This window comes from Vicugna pacos, chromosome 1 (assembly GCF_048564905.1).
Source record: "Vicugna pacos chromosome 1, VicPac4, whole genome shotgun sequence".
NCBI lineage: Eukaryota > Metazoa > Chordata > Mammalia > Artiodactyla > Camelidae > Vicugna > Vicugna pacos.
In genome coordinates, this window is record NC_132987.1 from 66,487,018 (window position 1) to 66,510,734 (window position 23,717).

The window sequence follows — 23,717 nt, forward strand, 5'->3', positions numbered from 1 at the left end:
TCAATTTAAAAAAATAGCTTTCAGTTCCATGTTTCTGAGGGAACATATTTAGAAATATAGAAAGTTTCTTTTTTCTTTGAGGGGGAGATACAATCTTGACCTACACTTTAAACAGATTTTATACAATTAAGCATTAGAGATTGATTTCTTTGTCTGAGCTAAAATTTTGCAGCTTCAGGATTCACATCCTGCAAGTGGGTCAGTGAGGCAGCAGAGACCCTCACTCTTACAACCTCTAGCACAGGCTCCACTCCCGTCCTAGGCTGGCTTGTTCGATCTCCCCAGCTGCCCTGGTGTACCTCCTCCTATTCACTTTCTCCTGATGCAAATTCACACCCATCATTCATGCATGCCAAGAAAGAGGCAATGTGTATTGTTTCTTGACTTGTATTTGATCAACTTCTGAACACCGAAACTAGGACCCAGTGACACACTTTTGCCTAGATGTCCTCTAAGAAGTCAGAAAGGTAAAGGGCACCAACAGTTATTTGCAAGATTCTATCAAGTGAATGCAAAAGATTCTTGTCTGCGCTTTCTCTCAAAATCACATGGCAGCTTCACGAAACACACCCGAACTTCAGCAGCAAAATACATTTATCTGGATTGAAGATTATATTAGCATGTATTGAAAGGTATGTTAAGGGAAAAAATTGTCAAAGGGGTAAGCATCAGGATGCATGCATTTTAGAAAAAGAAATACTTTTGTACTGGGGGCCTTCAGATGAGCTGTTACTTTAGCTGTCTGGGCCAGTGAGGAAGATGAGGGAGGTGAAGCTGGGTAAAGCTCAGGGTAAGGGCAACAGCCCCAGCACCCCAGACTTAGGGGCTGAGAGGGGTCAGTGGTCTGGTGGAGACAGGGCAGAATGGGGTGGGGTGTGGTGTGACACATCCAGAACCAGGAGTTTTTCTGGGAAGCGTGGTGGATGGAGACACTTCATTGTTTGTCCCTGTGAACCAGGCCCATCGCTGGGGGACAGGCCCCAGGGACCAGCGGGGAACTGGACCTCAGGTCAGGAAACAAGGTTGAGCCAGAGAAGAACTGTAATTTAGGGAACTGTGGGATTCACGACTCACCCCATGGACAGAGATTAAGATTATAGCTGCAAGGCCACATCCAGTGCAACCCCCCTGCTTTGCCTGCCTGCCGCTTGTACAAACACCTCCTGGAATGGGCTCGGTAGAGCACCACGGCTGGTGCCAGAGCATCTGTGGGAACTGGTAGTAACTGTAGATTCTAGTGATATCCAAATACACACATACTATGCTTCACCTGTGTTCCCACCCATCTTCGTATCTCAGTTAACATTTCCCATTTTCCAATAATTCTTAAAAATTCACAGATGTAATTGCACCATTTGGAATTTCTGCTTTGTAATTTGCCTTCATTCATTCAACAAATGCTTTACTGGCCCCGATGAAGTGCAGGTCCTGGGTTGGTGCTGGATCACAGGTGAGCAAAGGCAGAGAATCCCTGCCCTCCCAGATCCTGCAGGTGAGTGCCGGAGACCTGCACCAATCTAATAAAGGACTTAACTCTTCTAGCAATTTTTACATTAAGAATATTACCGCATTTTATTTCTTCTAACAGAGCACCTTGGAGGCAAGGTACTTGCCACCAAGTGATTTTCAACATAAACAACTTCAGTTACGTATGACGTCTTAATGATTAAATGCCATCTTAAGAGCATGAGACAGATTCTAACAAGATCATGTAGGTCACAATTAAGAAAACTTTCCCCAGGCCCTCCATCTCAGGAGTAGGCTCCCCAAGAGATATGTCCTATTTTAAATGGTCACCGTGACTGATGGATGGCACAGCAGAGAGAGCTCACTTGAGGGAAGGGCAGACTAAGTGATCCTTAACTAATTTAATAATTCTGTACTCTAGCCATCCAGTAAGACTTACAATACGATCTCAAGTCTCAGGACTTCCTCTGATAGTTTACACAACAGATGGCCTATTAGTTAACGAATAACAAAATTTCATAAAATCGTTCCAAGACAAGTGAAATACATAACACTGGCAAGTTAGCAAATTGATAAGATAAACTGCCAACATTGGTGATGGCACTTTTCAGAATCTAACAAAGTGAATATCTGATTCCAAACTTATTATCCTTTTCAATCTTTAGTGTTACCTGGGAACATTAAATCGCAACTCAGAAGATTGTGATCTCTGAATTTTAGTGGCCTCTTGCTTTAAGAATCTGCTCTTACACATTCTGAGAAACCGTCATTTCTTTCACAAAGCTTCTGACATTAGCCATTCCTTTATACTCAGTTAGAAGAAATAAAATGAGGTAATATTCTGAATGTAAAAGTTGCTAGAAGAGTTAAGTCCATATATTTTTTCCTATATGTGTAGAGGAGGGAATATAATACATAACAAAACTGACACATTTTAACAAATGGCAGCATAATTTCAAATTTAGGGAAGCATGATCATCTGTGAAAGCACCTTTTTATGCAAAATATTTATAGAGGTGTATAAATAAAATGTGCACTACAGAGTAAAATAAAATAGACAGGGGCATATAGAACATAGCTAGTATGACTAAGCTTGTTTAAAAAAAAAAAAACCCTGGATTTTTTAAAGCTTCCATTTCACAACAGGGTCGAGGGAGGGGGTACTGCACACCCAAGGCTCACTTCCCTGTATCATCTTTGTAACCAAAAGCAATGCACATAAGACTTCTGTGAACCCTTAAAATATGCATTTGTCAACTTGGATTTGCAATTTTCAAGTTGGTGGTGCAGAACCACAGAAGTGTAATTTTTGCGGTTCCCTTCACACACCTTTCTCTGGAAGATTCTAAAGATCCACCACCACACTGAGGTGTGGCTCCCTGAAAGAAATTTTCCAGCAAAACAAGATGTCGCTCTTTCTACTCTTCAGTGACGTGAGTAAAGGAAAGCCTCTTCTGAAAGTGCCTTAAATAGATTTCCTCAAATCTGGTTTAAGACTGAAAATCATTTCAAATAAGCCTTGCCCTGGTTAGCTACAGCTTTAATGGGAGGAGGTGGAGTTTTTAAGAAGAACAGCATTTGTAAACCAGTTCCATCTTCGCATTTCTTGGATTGGAGACACAGTATTGTATTTGTCATCACACTTGAGTTGCATTTTCACTGTGCCTGGACTATTTGCATACAAACAAAAGAGATTATTTTTAAAAGAGGTTTTCTGTGTTTTTGTTTTGGTCCTTTGGGATGACTGTGGTAAGACAGGACCAAGCCATTTTCACAGCTTGGATTTCACACGTGTTTATGTTGCCCCCTCACTTCCCCTTCCTCACCACTCACTTCCAATTCATTGGCAGCCAGTGATAGGACCTTCGTCACCTCTTGTCTGGACTATTCCAACAGCCTCCAAGCTGGTTCCCTCTCACTGTCATTTACTGTACCATTATCTTCTGTCAAAAACAATCTGATTATGAAACTTCCTTGCTTTAAAGATTTGCTCCCGGTTCCTCTTGGGTAGTGGTCACATTTCTTACTTAGCAAGACGCATGAGGCCCTTCACAGCCTGAATCCAAGTTTTCTCTTCTGCTTTTATCAATCAACTCATATAACTTGTCTAGTTACACTTGAACTGTTCACTATTCCCTGACCTTCTCAAGCCCTTTCAGGACTTTTCTGCCTTCTTTGCCTTTGTACAAACTGTCCCTTCTGCCTGGAATGCTTTTCTTGCCTTCTCAGCCTGCAAAATTCTCCTCTTCCTTTAAGAGCCAGATCATTCCACATTCCTTGAAGATTCAGTTCACAGCTGAAACTTTTTTTTTTTTGCTATCCTTCCCTCCTCTTTTCATAATATCTCTATCTTCCTTGCCCCCAAGTCACCTTATTTATTCTTCCCTTATAACATTTCCCCATGGGACTAAAGTCTCACTGCTCAGATGGTGCTCCTGTCCTGAGTTCCACAAGAGCAAGGGGCACGTTTCATTCCCCTTTGTATTCCCAGTGCTTAGCAAAGGAACAGGTCCAGTAAAGGTTATTAAAGTTAGTATCTGTTAGCTGGTTGCTTATAAGCTGGGTGCCCTACTAAGTGCTTTAAATGTGTTACTTCACTTAATCTGTGCAACAAACATACACAGTTTTATAAACGAGGAGAAGTAAGTTTCAGAGAAGTTAGGCCACTTGCCTAGGGATACACAGCCGGTGATCTCCAGGTTTTAGTGGGATATAGAATCAAATCTGTTTTAATTTCTGGCTGATAATGCTGCATGACTGTCATCAGAATGTCGGATAGATGTCAGTGTACTTTTTTGGTGTGGTCGGGCACTGAGTAAATCTCTCCACTCTGCCCCTTACTAATTGTGTGATGTTGAGTAACTTGCTTAACCTCTCTAAACCTCAAGTTCCTCAATTTTTTTTCAATGGGGGAAAATAATGCTGAGCTCACACAGTCATCATAAGGATCCAGGGACAACACCTATGCAAGTTCCTAGCCCTCTCCCTGTTCACCACAGCCATCGCTGCTCCTTCCTACTCCGAGCCACGCACTGCATACGCCTCCATTCGCTCACTTTATCCTTACCCTCTGAAAAATGGAAATTATGGGGCCTTCTAACAGATGGAGAAACTGAGGCTTAGAGAAGTAAACTGCCCATAGTTCCTTTATAAGGACATGTTTTTCCTAAGGCCCACCCCCCGAACTGAATGATCCCCTCAGATCAATTCCTAAGGAGCGTGTAAAGGATGGGTGAAATTCAGCTAGAGGCATGAAAGAGACTGGGTTTGAGTCTGTTTGACTTTTTTCCTAACTTTTTTTTTTTTTCTGGCAACCATGAACACTTAAGAAGGCAGGAAATTCTCTTGGAAACAATGTCCTGGGTGAGCCACCGAATGGGCACATTAACTCTTCTAGTCCCTGCTCAAATTTTCCACCTTTTCCATTGAGCCCCCAATCAAGTTCTCTCCTCAGTCCCAATCCACTACCTTCCAGCTGCCAGGTGAAGATCTTGGGAACACTCCCAACTCAGTCAGAAGGGAAAAAGATAAGTGGCCTCTGCCTTAGGGTCTGGCTTCCTAGGGGAAGTGTCCTGCTGGCTCCACACTTTCAATACCCTTAGCTTCTGTCTCCCAGCCTCACCTGCCTTGTTCCATTTTCATTCCTTCCCACTTGCTGATGCCTCACTCCCTAGACCAAGGCTTTTAGACTCAAGTGCCTGCAGGGTCCCGGCAGGTAATGTAAATAAACAAAGTGGGCCACGTGGGCAGAGAGGTTATGCCCTACCGGGAGTCGGGCAGACTCTGCTAGATTCACCAGTTGTTGTTACCATACGGAAATGTGGGTCCAGTGTTACCAAGGATTCTGATTTCCCAGAGGAGCTGGAAATTCAAATTTATGTGGATTCTCCAGATTTTTTTAAGTGTTGGCAACGAGTTGTTTTTATGTTCTTTTTTCCTTTTTTCTTTTTTTTTAAAGACTACTGTCAGTCTGCATACTATTTTTTGTCTACCAGACTTTAGTTTCCAACCTCTACCCCAGACCATTGGTTCCTTCCCTCTTGCCTTTGTCACTTGGTTGTCAGAGCTTGTTTTGGACCCTGACCCAAAACGCCTCTCTCCGAGCTCCAATCTCTTCATCTACAAATCTTTCTCACTGCTAAACGTAATCTGTTCTTCCCCGATCTCCCATGATACACAGCATGCTTGTTCAGAACTTCGATCTAGAATCACATGCGAGTCTGGACTCCTGGGTTGTTACCAGCTACGTGACCTGGGCAAGTTACTTAACATCGCTAAGATTCAGTTTTCATTGGTGGAACGTGGGGGATAATAAGAGTGCCTCCTTCCTGAAAGGATTCAATGAAACAATACATGAGTAGCAGAGTGTATGATAATGCCCCCCCTCATATGGTGAGACTTCCTCCCTTAGTAGCGTCTAACAGGATCTCTATCTGATTCAGCTTCATTTTCTCAACATTAAATAAGACTATTGGATAAGTTAATAAACAAATAGTTCCAACCCCTCCTTTCTAACCTTGATCCACTATAGCCCGAGCCCCCATATAACTTATTCCTAAGCCACTCCTGCCACAATTATCTCCCCCTTCTCTGAACTTCCGTTGTGCTAACAGAGGGCAGAGGTAGAAACTGGTGGCCTGGTAGTAAGACATGCTGGCATGTAAAAATGCCTCCAAACACTGATGCAGGATATAAGAAACAGGAAATTTCTCCTGTGAGTCTACCTTAGATCGATTCTTGTTTTTCATTATATTAAATAATGGTGTGATAAACATTTTTGTGCACAAATCTTAACATCTCTCTTACTATATAATTATCTAGATCCCTTAAGGTGACATTATTAGAGCAAGAGGAGTAAGCATTTTTTATGATAAAGAAAAATAGTTTATATATCTTCTCAAATTAGAAGTGTAAATTTGAATGTTACTCATGATGACTAATGAGCAAAAAAAGCCTTTATAAATAAAAGACGACATAACAGACATAAAATATTTGAAGTCCAGAAGGCTTAAAAGGGGGTTTCAAGGACAACTTCATGAAGACACTCACATAAGTACCGATTATACGGCAGGATTTCATTTCAATGTTTTTGGCATCTTACCTTACGTAAATATATTTTAGGTGGCTTTTTTGTTTGGTTTTCACCTTTTTCACCTGCATCGAGCCTGGCCTTTTCTTATCTTTAATTAGGAGACCTGTTCTAGCAACTTCTGTGTAATAGGTAAGAATCCATTTGCTAGAACTGAATCAGAAAAGGCAGAGCCAAAGAAATTTAAGACTTCATTTAAAATATAGGAAATAATAGATTTTAAAGAAAAAAGTGTGAAGCCTAAAATATTTCATTTTCACAAGACTTTACATCCATTGTAAATTCTTATAACCTTCATGGCACTGGTAAGTACTAGTAGCCCCATTTTACAGATGGAGGCACTGAGGTTCAGGGAGCTAGATAGCTTCCCCAAGGTGATACTGCTAATAAGTACAGAGCTACTTATTATTATTATTTGACACCAGTCTGACTGACTCAAACTCTGGCACTGATCCAAGACACAATACTACCTATAGACAAATGGAAAACTCGCACACTTCCGTTACAAGAAATATCATCACATTTGATACATTTACCACTAAGCTGAGCACTCTGAAGAGAGAAATCCTGCTTACTGATCTCCAGGGTATTTCTAATGTGTGGCATTGTGCCTAGAACAAAGGTGCTGAATGAACTGAAAAAATTACTAAATAAGAGAAATAGGCAGTGGGCCAAGTTTGCATGCATAAGCATTTTTAAGACTCTTGATACAGAATCTTAAATTGTTTTCCCGGAAAGTTGAAGTAGTATATGAAAGTATCATTCTTCTTGTATACTCTGAGCATTATTATTCCCACCCCCTAAAAAAACAAATTGTTAACTTGATAAATGAAAATATCTCATTGGTATTTGCACTGACATTTCTTTAATATTTAGCAAAGGTGAATATTTTGTGTTTTTTTAATTACCTTTTAAACTTTTCATTTTGAAATAATTAAAGATTCAAAGGAAGTTGACAAAAAAGTGTACAGGGAGATCCTGTGTACCCTTCACCCAGTTTCCCCCAGTGGTAACTTCTGTGCCTGCTAGTACAATGTCAAAACCTGGAAATGGACATTGGTTTAATCCACTGAACTTATTCAAATTTCTCCAGTTTTATGTGCACTCGTGCGTGTGTGTGTGTGTGTGTGTGTGTGTGTGTGTGTGTGTGTAGTTCTATGCAATTTTACCACGTGTGTAGATTAATGTAACAACTTCCATGATCAAGATACAGAACTGTTCCATCACCACAAGACTCCCTGGTGCTATCCCTTTGTACCACACACCTCTTCCTTTCTCCACACGCCTAACTGTGGCAGCCACTAACTTGCTCTCATCTCTATGACTGTGTTATTTCAAGAATGTCATAAGAATGGAATCACACAGTGACATTTTGGGATTGGCATTTTCACTTAGCAGAAGTCCCTGGAGATTCATCCGAGTTTTTGTGTGAATCAATAGTTCTCTCCTTTTATTGCTGAGTAGTATTCCACTGTATACATGTACCACAGTTTGTTTAACCATTTACCCATGGAAGGACATTTTTCTCCCAGTTTTTGAGTACTGGGAATAAAGTTGCTATGAATAGTCATGTACTGTTTTTTTTCATGTGAACATAGGTTTTCATTTCTCTGGGATACATGCCCAAGAATGCAATTGCTGGGTTATATGATAAATGTATGTTTGGTTTTGTAAGAAACTGCCAAACTGTTTTCCAGAGTGGCTGTACCATTTTACATTCCCAATGGCAATGTGTGAGTGATCCAGTTTCTCTGCACCCTGTCAGCATTTGGTATTACCGTCATTTTCACTTTAGCCAGTCTGACTGGGGTGTGGTGATACCTCAGTGTGGTTTTAATTTTCATCCCCATAATGGCTAGTGATGTTAAACATCTTTTCATGTGCTTATTTATCATCTGTATATCGTCTTTGGGGAAATGTCTTTCTGTCTTTTGCCTATTTTCTAGTTGGATTGTTTGTTTACTGGTTAATCTGATAAATGAAAATATCACATTGGTGCTTGAATTGGCGTTTCTTCAATGTCTACTGAAAAGAGTATTTTTTGATTATTTACAAATTTTAAAGTCACTTAATTATTAACTGCACTGCACTGCTTTTGTAATTTCATGGTCATTGGTTACTATTCCCAGTTAGACTACAAAAATCACATGTCAGCTTTTTCTTCTATATTCTCCATACTGCCTTAAAACTATCAAGTTCTTGATGAAGACGTATTGCTTAGTTGGTTGAAAATAGTCATAAGATGAAGACGATGATCTAGGTTTATCTTTTGGGTGGTTATTTATTTCAGGTTTTGCCCCATGGTTACTTCCTGGCTGATACTAATTCATTTACTTAACTAAATGTGCATTCTTTTTTATCTTTATTAGATCTTTTAGTAGAGTCAAACCTGATTAATTGATCCCCAACAATATAGAACTGTGATATTTGGGTTGTTTGGCCCACTAATATTCTGAGACTACAGGAAGCAAATTTTAGACTCATTTTAACTTCAACGCTTTCTAAGAAAATGATTTAATACTTCCCTATTCCAATCCTATTACGTTTTTTCCTGTTTGTTGACATGTTACAAGTGATCCTCCAAATTCTACTGGGGTTTGTTTTCTGCTTTACATCATCAGATTCACCACAAATTTCCTCTCTGAGAAGACTTGAATAACGACTTTCTCATGGCTTAACAAGAGAGAGAGGAATCTGTGTCAGTACCAAAACTCTGACATAAAATGACAGCTGCAGCAAGGAAAGGCGACTCTGGGTCTGTTGCCTGACTCCAGGGTATCTCCCTGTGGCTCTTTATGGACAGCAGAGGTGAGTTTAGTCCTGTGAAGAGGTCCCCTTTCATCACTGAGTGTTTGGGGGGAGTGGTCCATCTGCTGTCTCAGTTCTCAGCTCTCTGAGGTCTACCCCCTCTACTCAGCCTGGAGTGCTCTGCAAAGGTCACCAAGGACTTCTGGCCTGACATTTTCAGTCATTCTCCTACTTCACCTTTCTGCAGAATTTGACACCATGACTACCCTCTACTTTGTGAAATATTTTTCTCCTGTTAGCTTAGGTGACCTAATCCTTTTTTTTTTTTTTTTTTGGTTCCTCCCCTACCTCTCTGAGACACTTACTCCACTTATTCAGTTTTTTTTTTTCTGGCTATATGTGCTCTCACCAAAGGATTATGTACACTTATCAAATGTATTAGTTCATTAGGGCTCTGGCAACCAAGTACCACAAACTGAGTGGTTTAAACAACAGAAATGTAGTGTCTCATAGTTCTGGAAGCTGGAAGTCCAAAATGAAGGTATCAGCAGTGCTGGTTCCTTCTGAGGACTGTGAGGGAGGCTCCGTCCCGGGCCTCTCCTTGTGGCTTACAGGTGGCATCTACTCCATGTCTCTTCACATCATCGTCCCTCTAGCCGTGTTTTCTTAGCCCAATTTCCCCTTCTTTTTATGCATACCAGTCATCTTGGATTAGGGCCCACCCTGATGACCTCATTTTAGCTTGATTATCTCTGTAAAGACCCTGTCTCCAAATACAGTCACATCCTGAGGCACTGGGGATTAAGACTTCAACATACGATTTTGAGGGGACACAGTCAGTCCTTAACACTCAGTCCCTAAAGTCACTTTTCCTGTGTCTCATGTGCTCAGTGTAGAAGTTTGGTAAAAATGCTTTGTCTTTCCATGGACATGTCCTCCTCTTTTAAAAATTGAAGTATAGTTGATTTATAATGTTAGTTTTGGGTGCACAGTGTCCTTCTCTTACTTGCATCTCTTTCCTCCTTTGGTTTCTGTGACATCACTTTTCTCCTGCTTTGCTCCAATCTCTCTAGTCCCTCCTTGGTGTCTATTGCAGACTCTTCATCCTCATCTACCTCCTTAAGTGTCAAAGTTTTCCAGGTTCCATCCTTGGCTTCTTCTCACTCCACTATCCCTTCTCCCCAGTGATCTCACCTACAATGAGAATTTCAACCATCACCTGATGCTGAAGACTCTTATTGCTTACTCCAGCCCATACCTTTCTCTTGAGCTTTAACGCCTGTGTATCTTCTTATCTACTCGGACATCGTCATCTAGCTGCTCCAAAGGATCTCAAATTCAGCATGTTAAAAAATGAACTCCACTTCTGTCCTTTCTTTTCCCTTGGCCCAAACCCATTCCACTTCCTATATCCCCCATTTTGTGAAGGATGCCACTATGTGCTTAGATTTTTCTCCTTCCAAGCTCCATATCTGTCAAAAACCAAATCCTGTCAATTCTAGTGCTTAAACCTCCCAAATGCATCCTCTTCTCTCTGATCCCATTACAACTGCCCGAGTTTCATGTCCTCAGTACCTCTCTTTGGATTAGTTTCCTATAGTCCTATTAGTCCAATAGTTTCCTAAATGACTTCCTTGTTACCCCAAATCAGTTCTGCACTCTGCTGCCTGAGGAATTTTTAAAGCAATTTTATCATATTTGTGCTTGTTAATGATTCCTCAAACTTAGGCTGTGACTTTAGGATAATCATAATAGATGCCTGGGCTTGGGGTGGAGGATGGGGGGTTCCTTGCTCTGGTCTCTCCCAGTCTCCGCCTAATCCTGTTAGTACCATGTGTCAAGCATCTTCTTGCAGCTATACTACGATTCCCCGTGCACCTTACTTGTTTATTTAATCACTCAGACTTTGGGTGTTTAAACTATGTTGACCTCATGAAGCTCACAGCTGGTAGTCCATAAAAGCCTCAGCCGAGTCTCTCAAACATCTTTTCTCTCCTGGGCTAGCTCTTTGCTCCTGACTTCATCCTTGCATCTAATTTGGCTCTCAGCTTCCTCAGCTTCATCCTCTTTTTCTAGCATTTGGCTTCCCACTGTGATCAGAGTCATTCCCTGGAAGAGGCTGGTCTTGTGCTTGGGCTCTGCCTAGTTCATGTCAGCTCCCCTGGGAGCCCAGCCTCAGGCTGTCTTGGCAGGCTCCGAGGGTATTTAATACTTCTGCTGGAAGAAACCTTCCTGAATTCTAGTCTTAGCATTGCCATCAAGTAGCTGTATAATCTTAGACAAATCGCTTCCTTTCTGTTTCTCAATCCTAACTGATAGCAATAAAAACAACTAATAATAATTACTGAGTACTTATCACACCAATGTTGTAAGCACTTTACATGAATTATCTCATTAAAATCTCATAACCACCTATGACACATCAAAATTACCCCCATTATACAAGTAAGAAACTAAGAATTTCACTGGTTAAGCAATTGATCCAAGGTCACAAAGCTAGAAAGTGGGAGAAGCTGGGATGCAAACCCCAGCACTCTGGTTCATCGGTTTGGCCGTTTAACCCCTGCACTGTTCTTCCTTTCACCATGCAGCTCACTCTAGAGCCGTACCATCCATTTGTAAAATAAGGAAATGAGTGCTCTGGTCTCTTCCACACAGAACTGTCTATGAAAACAGGCCTGTCAGGATCTAGTGAGTTATGGGTAGAATGAGTATATTTTGAAGAGAAGTCAAGAGACAAAAAAGTTAAACACAAAGGGCCAAAGCCCTAACAATGGAATTCCACAAATTATGAGTGATCCCGTACCAGTATACAGCTGTCCACTTTTCTGAGAGAAGCAGCTACTGGTTTCTTTTTCTTAAATACCTAGTTTTATTTTTCTGCCTGCAGATGTGATCCAAGTTCAAAAGCACAAAATAGAAGATAAAAATATCTGTATTTTTGATAAGCATCGCGTGTACACAAGTATCATGTATAAAAGAAGTAGAACTGTACAGCCTGCTTTTTGTCTTAAGCTAAACACATTAAGAATTGCTCCACAATAGAAATTTTAATGATTGAATGGTATTCCATTAAAGATGTTCCGTAATTAACCAACTACTTATGTTTAGACATTTAAGTTGTGTCTAAGATTTTCCCTAGGAGAAACAATGGCAAGAAAACTATCCATGTCACTAAAACTTTACAAACATATATGATTATGCCCTTATAGTGATGAGACTAAACACTATTGGCCATTTATATTTTAAAGTTTCCTGTTCATGATCAATTTTCAGGCCCCATGAAACAGAATCTTAACAAGAACAATGTAAGCAGTGGCCTGTAGCTCTATAGATATCTGCAGGCAGTGTTAGCGTAGTTAAGGGATACCATTTCTATGGAGCCACAAAAATGATACATTCTGAAATTGACTTCTTCAGACAGAGGTAACATTTCAAAATTCTACTGGAAGGAGAAGGAATCTTTACTTGGAAATTAAATTCTAAGCTTCTCAAATAAAAGCAGCAAAGCTGTTTCCCAAACCAGTAAGCACTGGGTAGATGTGGGTTATGTAGATTTTCAAAGAACAATAATAAATAACGAGTGACCCTAGCTACCACCACCCAAGAGAAGGGTGGGTGGGACTTACAGTAAGGCACTCGAGGCCTGCCAGGGCACGGAGAAAGCTTGCAGTGCAGGGCAGAGCAGAAAGAAAGATTTTAGCTTTACTCCCTATGACTAGTATGACCTTTAGCTAATTATTTAGCCACTTTAAGCCAGAGTTATCTCTCTGTAAAACACAATGATGATACCATCTATCCAAGAATCATTGCAAAGATTAACATTCAGTGAAATCACACTCATAAAGTCCACAGCACGGCATGCGTGTTCAATACCCCGTAGCTAATTGGATTACTCTGCTTCCTTCTACTGCCTCACCCTGCTCAGAATTTCCCATGGCCTGTCTGTGGCCCGTTATCTAGGTTCTGCGTTTTCTTCTTACACCTCTCATTCCTCTTCCTTTTCCTTGGCCTCTCTCCTTCCACCTTCTCTATCTCATTCCCCGCACCCCAGGCCAAACTGTCCTTGGTGTACACTGAATTTGCTCCCTATCATCCGTTATACTTACACAGACATTTAAAAATTTCCTGATTCTTGAAATTAATAATTGCAACATTTAAATATTTGGAAAGCAAGTTTAAAAAAATCAAAATGAATCACCTAAAGAACCCCAACAACCAGTAAACATTTTGACACCTCAGATAATTCTCACCTTTAACCAGTAGTCAAATGTCTTTGGTGGGAATGTTTCAAAAAGGTCCCCTGCCTTGAAGGTCAAGCTAGAGTGTTGGAGCAAGAAGGGGAGAACAGCTTCAAGACTTTAGCTAACCTTCCACAGCATAGACCTCTTTCTCCCAGGTGTTCTCCCTTTGGGCTCCCATGTAAACATGCCCCTAGTAAATAATTACCATTCTTCGGCAGGAAGGACAGAAAACAGAGCACCATCCTCAACCTCAGCCTAACGCTGAGGTCACTTGACTCATAACTGCCTTTCAAAAAATACGAATAATGATCACTTACCATCCGAGAGCCGTCTTCGCTGTTCCTGCTGTAGGGGTAACGTCTGGGAATGACCCCGCTTGTCTGTCCGTCTGTGCTGGTCCCCGTTACAGTGGAAGGAGGAGCAACCACTCCTACGCCTGTGAAAGCCTTCCTCCTCAATGACTGTATACTCTGTAACTTTCTTTATTAAAGGCTGTTCCTCTTTTTTTTTTTCTACAGATTTTGCCAACACTTGTGGAAGAAATTTAACCCTTTTCTTGCATTTGAATTTGTTGACCTAGGTCTAAATATATTTAAAAAATAATTCAGTGACTTGAGTCCCAAACATGACATCAAAAGGAGGCTGACTAAAAATTCCCACCTCTTGAAATGCCCTCAGAAAACCTAGAAAATAAGATAATTAAAAAGAGAAAAAAAAAAAAAAAACTCCGCATCTATCAGAGTAAAAGAACATTCCACAGATTTTGGTAGGAAAATTAAAAGTATGTTTTTCTTCATGAAATGTTATTTTAATTTTTAAAGATTGATGTTATTTTTAGAGCAGTTTTAGATTCATAACAAAATTGAAGAGAAACTGGAGTGTTTCCATGTACTCCCTGCCCCCCACACATGCACAGCCTTCCCTACTATCAAGATCCCACCCCAGAGTGGTACATTTGTTCCAAAAGATGAACCTACACTGACACATCATCACCCAAAGTCCATAAAAAGTGTGATTTATTATGGGTGTGGATTGGAAGTGGGTAGCGGTAGCCTCCCCCTGTGATTTCTACCACTAAGATGATGGAAGATTTTACTGAACTTCATCAGCAAGAAGATGTCCACATAACGAAAGCTGCATAACCAAGGAGGGCAAACAAAAACTACTGCTTTTGTTATTTCATTCCTACTATAGTCCAAGATTAAATTGTCAAAGAGAAGATTCCTAAAATAAAGATCTGAAAAAACAGCAGTATCCTGAAATTAAAAGATGTACTTGAAAGAGAAGCATGAAATTCATCAAGTGGAAAATATTACCAGAAGAAATTTCTGCATATGAACTAAAAAGGCAAAATAAGGCACTCAAAAGGTTCAGATTGTCAAAAAAATTTCTTTAAGAAAATAGATTTTCATACAGATAAAAAACATTGTGAGCATTTTAAACTCCAAAGACAAAGAAAACTTAAAAAAGAAATTTAAAGTAGGCTGACTACAGAGATAGCTAAACTGATTTGGCCTCTTAATTAACCCTAAATGTCAGAAAATCACAGAACAATATCCATTAAGTTTGGAGATAGCATTCTCTACCAAGATAAGTTGCCAGTTATGTGTGAAGTCAATAGAATATATTACCAAGCAGACAGAAAAACAATAATAACAAAAATACCACCACTAAGATAACCTTTCTAAATAAAGTGCTTAAAAGACATGTTCCAGAATATTTAGAAATGAATTAAAATTGAAATTCTAATAATGGAAAAGCTATGACTGAAGAAAGAAATAAAATAAAAAGGCTATGAAGGAAGAAAGAAAAAAATGAAAGCCAGATAAAATATAAAGATAAGAGTAAAAAAAAGTTGTAAATTAGTTTAGAAGATCAGAATGTTAAGAAAGAATTATTAGAAATAGACTACCTGTATTATTTTTAATGAAGTTTAAAAAATAACAAATGATAGGATTCTGAAAAGATTGCAGAGTAGGAAGCACCAGGAATCTGTCTCACTACCCAGACAACAATTGCGCTGGCAGAATGTGTCTGATGTACTATTTTGGAACTCTGTAGTCTATTGAAGTCTTTCAATTTCCATAGGAAGGCTTAGACTATAAATTGTGGTTAATTTCAGTCAATTTCAACTCTTGGAAGAGGAGCAGCTGCCCATCTCCCACTCCCAGGTCCACTGCAGGCAGTTGTGCACAAGTTCCTGGAGCAGCTGCATACAGCTTGCATGAATCAGGGTAGACAAAATAACCCTGTATTCCAAATATTTGGGATCTAAATTCTGATCCCTGACTGCTGCTTCTGATAGGAAAGTGCAGACAAAGAGATGAGAAGCCATTGTTGTTGCACCTGCCCCCACTGTTGAAAGTTCCTCCCCTGCCAGTTAAAGTGACTTACAGGGGACTTAAAGGGCTGGAGCCCTTCTTCTGCCTTTATTTTTCTCTTCCCCCACTTTGTAGAGCCAGTCATTAAAGACTAGGAAATTCAAAAGCAATAGTGTATGGGGGAAATTAGAAAGTGACCATGCATGCCTAGAGAAAGGCATAGACTCACAAAAGACCTGAGAAAATCCTAAGTTTATACCTCAGTCTGACCCTTGGCACAGAGATAGCCTACAACAATCTAAAAACCAAAAAAAAAGTAATGAAAAGCAAACACTGGGAAAGGTGGATAATCTGATTTCCAGAGTTACCACATTATTAGATTTAAATGTCCAGTTTCAACAGAAAACAATCACAATGTATATAATGAAATGGAAAGTATGGCCCACTCGAAGGAAACAAAAAATCGACAGAAACTGGTCTTGATAAAGACTTGATGGCAGATGTGCAAGACAAAGACTTTAAAACAACTATCTTAAAGATGCTTAAAGAACCAAAAGAAGCTGTGAAGAAAGTCAATAAAATGATGGATGAACAAAATGGAAATATCAATAAAAGAGATAGGAAACCTAGAAAAAAACCAAAACAATTATAGAGCTGAAAAGTACAATAACTGAAATGAAAAATTCACTAGAAGGAATCAAAGGAAAATTTGAGCAAAGAATCAGTGAACTTGAAGATAAAACGAAAGTAATTATCAAGATGAGAAACAGGAAGAAAAAAATGAAGAAAAATGATCAGAGCCTAAAGTACCTATGGAACATCATCAAATCAACCAACATATTCATTATAGGACTCCAAGAAGGAGAAGAGAGAGAGAAAGGGGCAGAAAACCTTCACAAATTTGATGAAAGACATGAATATAAACATTTAAGCAGCTTAACAATCTCTAAGTAAGATGAACTCAAAGAGACCTACCCTGAGACATATGATGAAACTTCTGAAAGCTAAATACAAAGAGAGATTCTTCAAAGCATCTTATGAGAATCACTTGTCATATACAAGGGATCCTCAATTAGATTATCACCATATTTCTTGTTAGAAACTTTGGAGGCCAGAAGGCCATGGGCCAATATAGTCAAAGTGCTAAAAGAAAAGAAAAAAAAAAAACACAGTCAACCAACAATCCTGTGTGGAAAAACTGTCTTTCAGAGGTGAGGGAGAAATTTAGTTATTCCCAGGTAAACGAAAGCTGAGAGACTTGGTTACTACTAGATTTTCTCTTCAAGAAATGCTTAAGGGAGTCCTGCAGGATGAAATGAAAGCAAACTAGATAGTAACTCAAAGCCATGTAAAGAAATAAAGATGTCAATAAAGGTAAATACATGGGCAATTCTAAAAGCTGGTATTATTTTAACTTTGGTTTGTAATTCTACATTTTGTTTTCTGTGTAATTGAAGAGACTAATACATTTAAAAGACTTATTAATTTATGTTTTGGGGCACACAATGAATAAAGATGCAATTTTGTAATGTCAACAACTGAGTAGGGGTGGTTACACAGCTATAAAGGAACAGAGTTTCTGTATATTACTAAAGTTAAGCAAATGTAATTCAAATTAAAATACTACAACTTTAGGATGTCTAAATGTAATCCCCATGGTAACCACAAAGAAAATAGCTATAGAATATATATAAGGACATAAGAAAGGACTTTAAAAATTTCACTACAAAAAAAAATCAACTAAAGGCAAAAGAAGACTAATATAGGAAATGAGAGACAAAAAAAAATCTATGAGGTAGATAGAAAACAGATACCAAAATGACAAAAGTAAGTCTCCTTATCAATAGTTACTGATAGTTGGAGACTTCATTAGACCACTCTCAATAATGGATAGAACAACCAAACAGAAGATAAGTAAGGAAATAGAGGACAAAACAGACCAACTAGATCTAACAGACGTACACAGAACACTTGGCCCAACAATAACAGCATACATCTTCTTTTCAAGTACACATAAGACATTTTCCAGGATACACAATAAGTTAGGCCACAAATTAACTTTCAATAGATTTTAAAAGGTAGACGTCATACAGAGTATCTTCTCAGACCACAACAAGAAGTTAGAAATCAAAAACAGAAACAAAACTAGAAAATTCACAAATTTGTGGAAATTAAGCAACATAATTTTAAGCAACCAATGAATCAGAGGAGAAATCACAAAGGATATTAGAAAATACTTTGAGATGAATGAAAACGAAAACACAACACCAAAACTTGTAAGACACAGTGAAACTAGGTCTTACAGCTATAAACACTGACATAAAAAAAACAATGAAAATCTCAAATTGACAATGTAAGGGACTAGAAACTTTACAACATAAGAAACTAGAAAAAGAAGAACAAACTAAATCCAAAGATAGCAGAAGGAAGGAAATAATAAAGATTAAAAAAGAAATAAATGAAATAAAGAATAGAAAAGCAATAGAGAAGTCAAAGATTGGTTCTTTTTTAAAGGTAAAAAAATTGACAAAAATTTAGCTAGGTGGATTCAGAAAAAAAGAAGACTCAAATTACTAAAATCAGAAGTGATGAATGGGTCAAAGAAGAAATAAAAAAAGAGATCAAAAAGAATCTTGAGATAGACAAATGAAAACACAAAATACTAAAACTTATGAGATGCAGCAAGTGCAGTTCTAAGAGGGAAGTTTATAGCAATAAATGTCTATGTTAAGAAAGAAAAGAAGTTCCTTAACTGAATCTTATAAGAACTTACAAGTAAATTTTATAATTGTGGTATTTTTGTCATCTATTTTACTTTTATTCATGCTTTAAACACAGTACATTATTATTTTGCTTTATACAGTTATTTCTAGCACATTAAATTTAAGGGAAAAAAGATTTTTTTCTTTCATTTATTCCATTTCAAAATTTTTTATGTACAGCCATACCTCATTTTATTGTGCCTTGATCTATTGCACTTCAGGAATAGTGTGGGGTTTTTTGCAAAATTAATGTTTGTGGCAACTCAGAGTTGGCAGAGAATGGTTAGCAGTTTTCAGCAATAAAGTATTTTTTAAGGTATGTACATTATTTTTTAAGACATAATGCTATTTGACACTTAATAGGCCAAGTATAGTGTAAACATAACTTTTATATGCCCTGGGAAACCAAAAAATTTTATGTGACTCACTTTGTTGAGGTGGTTTGGAACCAAACCAGCAGTAGCTCTAAGGTATGCCTGTATTTTTTAAACAATACATATTCCTTCTACCTAAAGGGTTTTTTTTTGTTTGTTGATTGGTGGGTTTTGGGGTTTTTTATATTTCTTGAGGAGTATGCATACTGGCAATGAATTTTATCAATATTTGTCAGAAAAAGTAATTCTCCATCATTTCTGAAGAATATTTTTTGCTGGGTTAAGAATTGGGTTGACAATTTTCTTTCTTTCAGTACTTTAAGTACAGCACTCCATTATTTTCTTATTTGCAAGGTATCAAGGGGGAGAAAAAGTCTGCTGTAATTCTTATCCTTCTTCTGTGGGTAATTTTGTTTCCCTCTATGTATTTTCAAGATTTCCTCTTTGCTTTTGGTTTTCAACTTTGAATATTGGCATGGACTGAATTGTTTCCCGCTAGAATTTATATGCTGAAGTCTTAACCCCAGGTACCATTGAATGTGACTGTATTTGAAGATACGGTCTTTAAAGAGGTGATTTAAGTTTAGATGAGGCTGTTGAGATGGCCCCTAATCCAGTCTGACTGATGTCCTTATAATAAGGGAAAGTTTGGACACAAAGAGAGACATTATGAATGACATCCATGGACGGAGGGATGACTATGTAAAGAGACAGCAAGAAGACAGCCATCTGCAAGCCACAAGGAGATGCCCCAACCCTGCCACACCTTGATCTTGAACTTGCAGACTTCAGAACTGTGAGGAATAAATTTCTGTTGCTTCAGTCACCCAGTCTGTGGTATTTTGTTATGGTAGCCCAGCAAATTCATATAAATATGGGTAGAGTTTTTTTGTTTGTTTGTTTTGGTTTGGTTTGGATATTTATCTTTCCTCTGAGCTTCTTGGATCTGTGGTTTGAGTTATGGCATTAATTTAAAAATATTCTTGGCCATTATTTCTTCAGATATTTGTTCTGTCTCATATTCTTTCTCTTTACCTCTCCTGGGATTCCAATTACATGTATATTATACCATTTGGTGTTTTCCTTCAGCTCTTGGTTGCACTGTTCTGCTTTTTACCCCATCCTATTTTTTCTTTTGTTTATTAGTTTATGTAATTTTTATTGACCTATTTTCAGGTTCCATGATTCTTTTTTTTGCTCGACCAAGTTTATTGATGGGACTTTTTTTTTTATTTTTGGTTTTTCCTTTGATTTGTTTATTTCTTTGTTCACCTTTTCTTAAAACATTTTTTTATTGAGTTATAGTCATTTTACAATGTTGTATCAAATTCCAGTGTAGAGCACAATTTTCAGTTATACATGAACATACATATATTCATTGTCACATTTTTTTTGCTGTGAGCTATCACAAGATCTTGTATATATTTCCCTGTGCTATACAGTATAATCTTGTTTATCTATTCTATATTTTGAAATCCCAGTCTGTCCCTTCCCACCCCTCCGCCCCCTTGGCAACCAAAAGTTTGTATTCTATGTCTATAAGTCTGTTTCTGTTTTGTATTTATGTTCTTTTTTTTTAAGATTCCACATACGAGTGATCTCATTTGGTATTTTTCTTTCTCTTTCTGGCTTACTTCACTTAGAGAGACATTCTCCAGGAACATCCATGTTGCTGCAAATGGCATTATGTTGTCGGTTTTTATGGCTGAATACTATTCCATTGTATAAATATACCACATCTTCTTTATTCAGTCATCTGTTGATGAACATTTAGGCTGTTTCCATGTCTTGGCTATTGTAAATAGTGTTGCTATGAACAATGGGGTGCAGGTGTCTTTTTGAAGTAGGGTTCCTTCTGGATATATGCTCAGGAGTGGGATTCCTGGGTCATATGGTAAATCTATTCCTAGTATTTTGAGGAATCTCCATACTGTTTTCCACAGTGGCTGCACCAAACTGCATTCTATTGATGGGACTTTTAAGGCATTTTTCATCTCTGTTACTGCATTTTTTTTTCTGGCTTTTTCAGTTGATTCTTTCTTATAATTTACATTTCTCTGACAGAATTATCTTTAAAATGTCTTTTCCATTAGATCCTTTAACCTATTGAATATAATTATTTTAAGTCTTCTGTAAAATAGTTCTAACATCTGTGTCATATTTGTTTCTGGTTCTGATTATTGTTTTGTCTCTTCAGATTTTTATTTTTCTTGCCATTTTGTATGTCTCTGCTATATAAATTCATATGTTAAGGCCTTAACACCCAGTGTGATAGTATGGGCCTTTGGTGGTAATTAGGCTTAGATGAGGTCATGAGGTCTATGAGGGTGGGGCTCTCATGATGGGATTAGTGCTCGTATAGAAAGAGACACCAGAGAGCTTGCTCTCCCTCACTCTTTTAATACATGAGAACACAGAGAGAAGACAGCCATCTGAAAGCCAGGAAGAGAGCTCTTACTGGTACCAAACCAAACTTTGTTCCACTTGCCCGATGCAGTGCAAAGCCAATCCACTGACACTGGGTTGTGGTGAAGGAAAGTATAGCATTTATTGGAGGATGCCAAACAAAGAGAATGGGAAGGTCATGTTTAAAAGACCTGCACTCCCCAATGGCTTTCAGGGAAGAGTCTTTAAAGACAGTGTGAAGGAAAGGGTTGTGGGGTGTGTGATCAGCTCATGCACAATATATGCACAATTTTTTGATTGGTTGATGATAAAGTAACAGGGTGGTATTTCAGAAATCTCAATCATCAACCTTCTGGTTCCAGCCAGTCTAGGGTTTCCTTGCTGGTGGTCAGCATGCAGCTAATTTTTTCCCACCTGATGGGGTTAGTATCTGCAAAACAACTTAAGGATGTGGCTCAGGATATTACCTATATAGCCCTTGAGGAGGAACTAAAGGTCCTTGACTTTGATTTCTGGTTAAAATAATTATTTTGTTTTCCTTGATTGTTTTTCTCTGTTTTTTTCATTTTCTCACTTCTCTGATTAAATTTATTTAACTCAGGGAAGACCTAGGAAGCTAAAGCAGTTTTACAAAGAAGAGGTGGGTGACACAGGGGTGGAGCATGACCCCAGGAAGGCCCCACAGGGTCCTGCTTGGTCTCATTACCAGAACCCAATTATGCTAGCATCCTGATCTTGGACTTCCCAACCTCCAGAACTGTGAGAAATAAATTTCTGCCTAAGCCACCCAGTCTATGGTATTATGACAGCCTGAACAGATTAAGACAGCCTCATATATATTTTTTTGTTCAAAATCAGATGTGTTACATAAAATAATAGCTACTGAGGTAAATATGTTTTATTTATTAAATAATATATCTATTAGATATATCCATTCTCTTTTAGGTTGTCTGTTAGAGATAAGCATGCTTTTCTTTCTACTAGGTCCTTAGCAATGAGGGGATTTGTGTCAGTTTTGTCTGGAGTTGAGTTGGGTTTGAAGTTTGTTGTTGGTATGATTAATTAACCACAGTGAACTACAGGCTTCAAAGTTCTCTGATGATACCTTGTGTGGGCTATTAGACAGTGTTTCTCTCAATATCTTCTCTACACTTGGCTTTCTCTCTTTCTGCTTTTTGTTGCACCTTCCCTTTGAACTACTCCCAAGGAAGAATCTGTCTTTTGCAGCTCTCCTAGCTAGGTTCCATTCTTATTGTTACTTGACGCTTATCAGAGTGGTTGTGGCAGAGGAGACTGAGGAAGGCAGAGTTCTCTGATGTTCTAATTGTTTCAGCTTCAGTCAGACATTGTGACCCTGCTCTTGTGGGCCTTCATAGTGTTCCTGTCCCTGCGCCAAATCTAGTGCTAGGCCAGAACCTATTCCTGATTTTTTCCCAGGGTTAAACATGTTTTTCCTGTTTTCCTCCCCCAGTGGCAATGGGCTTCCACCAGTGCCTTAAAATGTAGTTTTTGTTTCCAAAATCTCTACAGATTAAGCCTTTTGTTCCATAAGGCTTAATCTGATAGATAGGATAGATGGGTTTGGGCAGAGTTTTGGCAGCAATTTTTTGTCCCCATCATCCATCAATCCCTGTGAGGAAAATTTCCTCAGAATTTTCTCCAACTTTCCTTGTGAGCTGTTGGTGATGTTCCACAGAAAAACCGTGCAAGAAAGTGCAAACCCCCAGGGGGCTTCACTGTATCACACTAGCCTATACTCAGCCTTTAGCAACTTATTTTCCAGCTGACTCTTGTTACTGACATGTGGCATCTGGAGGCCTCTGCCCAGGTAATCGAATGCTTTGATCCTGTTTTTCCATATAGCAGCTTGTCTCTCCCTAAATTTGGGGTTATATTTTTGCCCTATCATAGCAGTTCCTTAAAGGATTCAAGAGTCTTCATTGATTTGCAGTTTGTTTTTCTTGCTGTTAGGGTGGGAACAACTCTTATATAGCTCTCTGTATCTCTGAGTTGAAACCAGAATTAATCTCTATAATTTTTCATGCACAATTTCTGGGGCTCAAAAAAATGACCAGACACACAAGTTTGCTGAATACAAAGTTAATATACACAATCAACTTAATGTCTATATAGCAGCCACAAATAATAGAAAATAAAAAATTTTAAATGATGCAATTTGCTATCAAACCATATCAATACCCAGAAATAAACCACATGAAGATGTGTGAAATTTCTTTAAAAAAAAACCTTTAAAAATTATTAAAAGAAATTGAAAAATACAAAAAATAAATGGAGATATACTAAGT

The 23,717-nt window shown here is 38.4% G+C and overlaps 1 protein-coding gene across 1 annotated transcript in view; it reads right to left on the bottom strand.

Annotated features, from left to right (window-relative positions):
• The window catches only part of CD86 (CD86 molecule), a 62,908-nt gene extending 48,908 nt beyond the window's left edge, over positions 1-14,000 (bottom strand). The window contains exon 1 of the mRNA XM_072964085.1: positions 13,866-14,000. The gene's annotated coding sequence lies outside the window, so the exon portion shown is untranslated. The remainder of the gene's footprint in view (positions 1-13,865) is intronic.
• Positions 14,001-23,717: the final 9,717 nt, after the last annotated feature.